Here is an 8,167-nt window from a genome sequence, read left to right on the forward strand (position 1 = left end):
ATCAGAACTTCTATCACTATCAGACTCTTCATCGTTAGCTTCACTATTAGAGATAATCAAACTGGGAGTATTTTGTGGGATTTCTTCTAAAAGACAAGGATAATCAGAATGAGGGATATTATGATCATCAGAAACCATCTGGATGGTTTGATTGAGAAAATGCATAGCGTCATTCTTAAAATTCTCAATAGTGATTATGATTTGATTCTTCAATCTAGAATACTTGTCGTTGCGAGAAGAAAGATTCTTTGCGAGTTCCTTCTTTTCAGCTTCAAGTTCTTCAATCTTTTCACGATATTTATTCTCAGAATCTGCGAACAAAAGGCAATCAAAAGATTAGTAAAGAAGAGCAATTAGCAACCTTCTCTGTCAGAAATCATGTCTCTAATCAAGGCTGTATGTTCAACTTGGAGACTAACATTTATGCCTAAATCTTTTCTAGCATCATCTAAAATTTTCGCAGCCCATACAAATTCATCCTCACTACTTATGAGAAGACGAGAACGAATTTGATTTTCCCTTTCGCAGAGTACAATATTCTTGCGATTAGCTTCATCTCGCTCAATTTGAACTTCAAGGAGAGCCTCTTGAAATTTCGCTAAAGCCTTGGCGCCTTGATCAGAGATACAATCCTTATCATCTATGAGACCGCTAATTTTGGTTCTTAATTCATTGGTTTTCTCTTTGGAATCAATAAGGAGACGCTTAAATCTGTTGGCTAAGCCTAAACTGGATCTATGATCAATCTCTAAGAGGCGAAATTTCGATCTAAGTTCATTTAGAGAAAGAGATGAAATTCTATCATTTGAGAAGCTATTTAAATAATTGTTAAGGCGTTCAAGAAGGGTATCATTATCCAAGGCATTAGGAAATGAGCGAAGAAGGGTAGCTTCATCATAAAGGCCATACATGTCTGCAAAAAGGATTATTTAAATAAGATAAAACAACAGGATGAATGAATAAAGAGAAAAGCAACATACCGTAAAGCTGATTATTGGCTTGTTAAAGACTAGAAATTTTATTCTTATATGAGGAAGAATCAATTTCTAATTGCCTATTTTTCTCGCGAATACTTTTAACTTCAGCTTCCAAGTCCTCATTCTTTTTGTGAAATTGAAGATTATTCTTTTCAAGATTTTCGCGTCTTCTCTCTAGATCTGAGGCAACAACAAAAGAAGCTTTTCCAGCCTGCGAAAATAAAAAAAAATTAATATAGAAAGAGTCTTTGAGTTATAATAATGAAAAATTAAAAAGATAAAAGTATACCAGACTATTGAGAGAATGCAAGAAGTCGGGAGTCACTGATCTAGAAACTCCGCGAAGAGAGTTATCACAATCCAGTGAAGGGACATCACAAAGGGTAGCGAGAGCTTTGCAGGTATTTGCGAATTGGTTATCTCCCATCCCTTGTAGAGAATCAAAAAAGAGGCCAGAAAGCTTAGCCATAGAAGATTCAGGTGGAGAATCTTCAGTTGCAGAAAGATCATCGTTATCTTCATCACCCTTATCATTTTCAGGACCTTCGTTAGGAAGAACATTTGAAGGAGAAGGAGAACGAACTTTTCTTTTCTTTGGAGGAGGACCAGTTGATTTTTCCCTGCGAAGAGTACCTTTACCTTTATCACCAATCTTCGCAGCATCAACAGATTCTTCTACTTCAGCAATAACCTTCACACACAGATAGAAATAAGAAATGGAAGCATAAAAGTAACAGTACTATTTAAAGTCATAAAAGAAAATTTCTTATCTCATCTGTGTATGAGCGAAGAGCTAACAGAGTACTAGATTTCCCAGTCCTGTTATAACTATCTTTTAGTTTTTGGATCTGCGGAATATCGCAAGAGTTAGCGAACAGAATAGTAAAAATCAATAAAGAAGTATAAAATGAGTTAAAGGGGAGAAGTATACCTCTTTCTCCTTCTCGGGCCAGGAGAAAACCCAAGGTTGATATGCAGCGAGATTCGCAGGAAGAACGTTTGATCCAGCAATGTAAGGACCCTTTAGCATTAAAGGAAACACACACCATTTATCATCTTTGGATTGGCGAGGAGTTATGTTTTTACTAGAATGCCAGTCAATATCTTGCATAAGAATTTTGGCTTCATCAATGTTATCTTTTCTTCTTAATCGAATACCCCATCGAGTATTCTCTTTCTTCATGGAGATAAGTTCGTAGTTTTCAAAGAAATTCTCCACTGTATATATCTCAGCAACTATCTCTAGGTATGCGAATTTTGGATCCCTAAGTTCTTTGGAATAAAGAGATCCTCTACCAGCACCACGATTAGCGAACTCTAGCATCAGACGGATGCAGTCCCCACTTAGTTGGAAAATGGCTCGCGAAAACCCCGGATGAGCGAGAATTTCATAAAATAAAAGAATGTCTGAGTTATAAAGAGGAATAGGGAGACCTGCGAGAATTTGACCTAGCTAAATTATGATTGATTGATCATCACAATTTTGATTGGAGAAAAGCTTGACAGAAAGAATTGATTTGGCATTCACAACAGGAATGGGGGAGAGTGTAAGAGCTTTATTAGCAAGATCTTTTTGGAAATCTTGTAGATTCTGCTCATATCTATGACCACTTGGAGCTATGATTGAATATAGAGTATGAGGATGTATAGAAAGTAAAATAATTGAAGGAAGAAAAATTACAGCAGCAGAATTTGCAGAAGAATGACAGAGTTGCAGAGATGAGAGAATAAAAATAGAAGAGAAAGTAAAAAGAAAAGTGGAAAGCGGGAGGGAGAAGAGTATATAAAGAAAATTTACTTCTCGAAGAAATAAACACCATTAAGACGAAGAGACGTGAGCGGTTGAAAGGTGGCGGTTACAGAAGACGTGTCAAGAAATAAATGGAAGAGAGAGTACGTGTGATAAATGTGGAATATGAATAGATAAGCAGTTGCGGCATTTCTCACATCATTCTCTACTTTGGAGAGAAGATATGAGAAGAGGCAAGATGTAGGATCAGAATCTCGCAACAATTATGTCTCAGCGAAATTATCAATGGTATTGCACAATAGCGTCGCAGAACAATTTCGGAAATGACGTCAGCAAGGATCATGAGAAAAATGTGATAGTCTTGCGAAAATTAGAGAGATTGCGATATTAACATTTGTAAGGTTGCGAGAATGTCGCAAACCACATCCGAAAATAAAGGACAGATTAGTTGTCATCCACTATGTATTTCCTTATAAATAGTCATTCGAGTTGTAAAGAGGGAGAGAGATCTTTTTGAGTAAGAATCAATTAAATAGGAGAGAGAAAGTCCAAAGCAGAGATCATTCTTGACTTCTTTATCTTTCTTGTAAGAACATTCAAAAATTAATCAATAAAATTAAGTGTGTAAACATAAAAATGAGTTGATCAACAATGAAATCACATGAGGGGTGTAGTGTAGGATTTCCTGCGACTACAGTTACAAATTTGGAAATATTTAGAGGACGCCGTTCGCTTCATCGGTGCTTTACCTAATTGTATATATCTCATTATCAAGGGGTGGAGATCACATTTGCTTCATCCAATTGGGAAGTTGTTTTGGCCTTTTATTCCTGCCTCCATTTGTTGGTCCACTACAAGAAAACTTGGCTTAAGCGACCAAAATCCCAGCAAGAGCCCATAATTTTAGTCACCTTAAGGGTTTAAGCATCCAAAGTTGCAACTTCCATAAAGTTTGGCGGCTATAAACCTGTGTCATCTAATATCTAGCCACGACCGAATGTGTTTGCTCGCTACATCACTCTTTCAAGTCATCTATAGCAGCTTGAAAATTGCTCAGGTGGATATTCACTTTGAGGCACCGACTCCTAGCAACTAAAAAATTAATCCGTTGGTACAACCTCTTTGAGCGACCAAGTTTAAGCGGCCACCACATGTTCAAAAAATTAGTCAGTTTTGGAAGTATCCATTTGAAACCGATAATGATCTAATTTTAGTTTCTTATTGGTTAGATTAGTGTCATACAGATCATGGTTGTTATCTTAGTTTACTATAGGGGTGCACAATAGCCCGTCGGTCCTGTTTTTAGGCAAAACCATTGACCAAACCGCATACACCTTGGTTTTCGATTTCAAAACTGCCACTGAACTGTTGATGGATCGGTTGCGTTTGAAACCGATCCCAGTCCGCTCGGTCATTTTTCTGGCTACTACTGTCTTAACTGGTTTACCGAAACCTTGAAAATTTAAAACTATATCGATAATTCCTCCGGTCAAAAAATCTGTGGAACTTGGTCAATTATGCCGTTTAGCGCATCAGTTCTCATCTCGGTGAAAAATAGAAATCAGCTTGGCCAAGGTGAAATTTTTGGTCTCGGATAAATCAAGTGAACTAAATGGATATCTGAGCTGACTTAATAGTCAACCATAAAACACATGGAATCCAAGAAAAATCGAGTAACTATTGAATAAAATTGATTAATAACGGGTGAAATTCGTTTGAAATTAATAGGCAATAATAAAATTATACCCATGGAATCCAAGGAAAATCGTGTGGAGCGAGCGATGTTGGATAAGGTTAATATATAACATGTGAAATTGACTAAAGAATATGGACATTCGGCTAAAATTATCAATAACATGAGAAGCCGATGTAATACAAGAGAAAGTGGGTGAGGTCGACCGACATAAAGTAAAACTGACAGATAAAAAAAGAAATTAATTGTACTAAATGAAAATTCGATTTGATTTAATAGTTAACCATATAAACCCATTGACTCCAGGAGCAATCGAGTGATGTCGAGTGATATTGAATAAAATTGATTGATAACATGTGAAATTGACTATAGTCAATCGACGCTACGGTTAAAATGATGAATAATTAGAAGAAAATCGATATATCTGATTGAAAATGAATGCGGCAACCAAATTTGGTTGACCGGTAACAAATAAAATTAAATGAAGTGGATGGAAATTTGATTTGAATTAATTGGTAACCTTATAATTAAACCAATGGGAATCTAAGAGAAATTGAGTGAGGCCGAGAGAAATTGGATAACATTAATATATAACGGATAAAACCTTTTTCCGGCGACTTCGAAAAAGAAAGTGGATCCAAGGTCGAAACCTGGCCGGGAGTAGACTACTATAAGTCGGAAACTATGTAAGAATGTACTAGTGTGAAGTCCGAACCATCATGAATTTCGTGGTCCATCTCTAGTAATCTTATAACCTGAGTTTACCAGTGTGAACTAAAGCTACTACATGACCTGTATGACTTGTAAAAATTACTTCATGACTAGTCGAAATTCAAACCCGAAGCACAAAAAGAAAGCACAAAAACACAAAGGGAAAGCACAAAGAAACACACCAATTATCGAACTCATTTTTCATTTTACCGATTCATTCTTATACATTTTTTGGAATTTTTTATATCAGAATGTCGAAAATAATGTTCTAAATTTATTTATATTTTTTTTGGATTTGTTTTTCATGTTAAAGGTTGATAATTAAACCGATACATGAGTTCGTATTAACACAAAAGAAACACAAATGTTTTTTAATCCGTATGAGCATCAAAAATACAATCTTAACCGTCAAGATCTTTTCTCAATCCGTATGAGTGGATCAAACGAAACAGAGTCCGTCGATCATTTTCATTCGGATCCACACTTTTTTTTGCGAGAAGCGTTTGTTTATTCACCAAACCCTCTCAATCACTCGAGCTCTCTTTCTTCCTCTTCTCCCCCTTCCTCTCCTCCACAGATACCACCCCTGTAATCTTTTGCCGAGAGAAAGAAAAAGAGATCTAGAGAGAAAACAAGAGATCGAGGGAGAAAAAGATAGATAAAGTTTTATTCGAACCACTGATGGTGGTTGATTAGGGTTTTGGTTTAAATCTGGATCTATGTTCCAACCAAGAAGAAAAGGGGGATTTTGCTGTTTTAGATTGCGGAATACAACTGAATCAAAGATAGGGTGTTTACGAATTGGAAGAATAAACAATTAATTGAAGACGGTAATGAACCTGCTGCTGTTGAATAGAAGATGGGTATTTGTTAATTGAGGTTGGATGATGAATAGAGGGCCAGGGAAGAAGAGGATGCAGAAATTGATCTCTGTTGAGGTTGAAATAATGAGTTGGTCTTCTTGAGGACAAAAAGGTCTGATTCGAAATGGTTTTTTGGGTTGAATCTGGAAGAGGTAGCAGTGAGAGTTTGATGATGGGGATTTATGAGATTTCATTAAACACCGATTTAGGGTTTAATGGGTTTGAGAGATTCATGAAGTTTTCGGAGAAGCTGATTGTTGAAGATTGCTGGTGATAACTGGATGAATTTGTGTTGCTCTGGAGCAGTATTGAGAAACCATTGCAGTTGTAGATGAAAATGATACTGCAGATTATGGATGGAATTGTAGGTGACTCAAAAACGCTGGTGGTTTGCAGTTGAGCATGGGAAAGCAACAGGAAGAATGGGATCTCGCTGCAATTGAAGATCGATGTGTTGCTTCTGCTAGAAAAAAGTTTGGTTTGGAGGAGAATAAGTTAGGTTTTTGATGAAATTGAATTCACAGAGAGGAGTTGATGGTTCGATATGTGATGGGTTTTGTTGATTTTTTGAAGATGAACTCGAGAATGAATTTGTGATGGGAAATAGGAATTAGGGTTCTGAACTGAGTTGATGTTGGAGCTGCTGGAGAAGGAAATTGGTATTGCAGAAATAGGAATTTGTGATGGATTCGGAGATGATGAGATTAAATGAAGAAGTTATGCTAGAAGAAACTCAAAGTTTCTATCCATGATTTGTAGAAGATGGGTTCGAATTAATAGAGGTTTTGAAGAAATGGTGGGCACCGTTCAACCGAGGAAAGAAATTGGTTGAGTCTCTAATTGGATTTGAACGGAGTTTCAGCGAGAAAAAGGATGTTATCTGCTGTAAATTATTAGGGGTTTTACTGAGAAGAACAAGATTGAGAGTTTGTGAGAAAATTGAGTACTAATCTTTGTTCGAGTTTTTCAGAAAAGTACTAAAGATGCAGAAGGTATAAGATATACTTTAATCTTTGTTCGAGTTTTTCAATTTCCAAACAATGCTTGAATTATCTTAACTAGATTGTGTATTTGCAGTAGAGAAGGGTGTTCCTGATTTTTGGCTCAATGCTGTGAAGACAAATGAAGTTTTAATGGAGGAGGTAAGTGATATTATTAGCCATTTTTCTCCTTGTTGGAATAAGATTCCATAATTGTCGGTTTAATTTACTCTTTCCGGAATGTAGATCACAGAGCGTGACGAAGGTGCTCTCAAGTATCTGAAAGATATCAATTGGTGCAGGATTGAAGAGCTCAAGGGATTCAATTCAAGTCTTTTTGTTTAGGTAATTGTGGTTTTTTTTTGCCACTGATGATATTATATCGTGTATTTCCGGTTAATATAAATTACTGTGGCTTTAAGAAGCCTCTTATCCACCATGGTTTGGGTTAGGACCGCATGCTTGATGATAGTTTATTGTTATGACAAGTTTATGCGTTCAGGATATGATTCTTTAGCTTCATATTGTGTATGTGCAAAGAGATTCGATTCTTGTTTTATTGTTCTGGTGTTTGTGGTGTGGAAAGTGATTAGTCAAGATTGCATGATGCTGTTTAGATATCTTGAACACCCATCAAAATGATTGTCGCTCACTAGGATTTCTATCGTATGCATGATAATATATAAAATGTCAAATATTTGTATCTCTTATATTTAGTTATTATTGCTGACTATGTGTACTTCTCAGATATTGATCTTAGATGCTCCTCCAGCTCTTCAGAAGCTAAGAGAGAATTTTCCTAGGTAAAATTTAGTCACTTGTTTTATGTGTTACTGTAATTCTGCGTAATTCTCTTCCTTCCAGACTGAATAAATGTTTTTATTCATGAAATTTTTAAGCTTTATGTGTACACTGGGACAATCGACCCCACGGTAAATGAGAAGAGGTAATTTTCTCACTGGGAATATACAATAATTGAAGAATTAATGATCATTGGCTTAAACCTTCTAAAATTCGAGATGACGTCTTCTATTTTGCAGGTTTATAATTCCTAGATTCGGAGAGCAGGAGACCGTAGATTTGGAACATAAAACAGTTGTAGAAGTAGGTTTTTTCTTCTAAGCTGTAGTAGTTCTATTATCAGTTTTGAAAGATATTCATATTGATCCAGAGAACCAACTGATATTCATTTA

General features: G+C 36.1%; 1 long non-coding RNA gene across 1 annotated transcript; it reads left to right on the forward strand.

Moving 5' to 3' along the window:
* The first annotated feature begins 6,872 nt into the window (after nucleotides 1–6,872).
* LOC113324709 lies at nucleotides 6,873–7,765 on the forward strand. The gene is made up of 4 exons (XR_003347944.1): nucleotides 6,873–6,986; nucleotides 7,072–7,136; nucleotides 7,221–7,319; nucleotides 7,722–7,765. It is a non-coding gene; the product is annotated as an uncharacterized LOC113324709 (long non-coding RNA).
* Nucleotides 7,766–8,167: the final 402 nt, after the last annotated feature.

The sequence above is a fragment of the Papaver somniferum genome, chromosome 1 (assembly GCF_003573695.1).
Source record: "Papaver somniferum cultivar HN1 chromosome 1, ASM357369v1, whole genome shotgun sequence".
Classification (NCBI taxonomy): domain Eukaryota; kingdom Viridiplantae; phylum Streptophyta; class Magnoliopsida; order Ranunculales; family Papaveraceae; genus Papaver; species Papaver somniferum.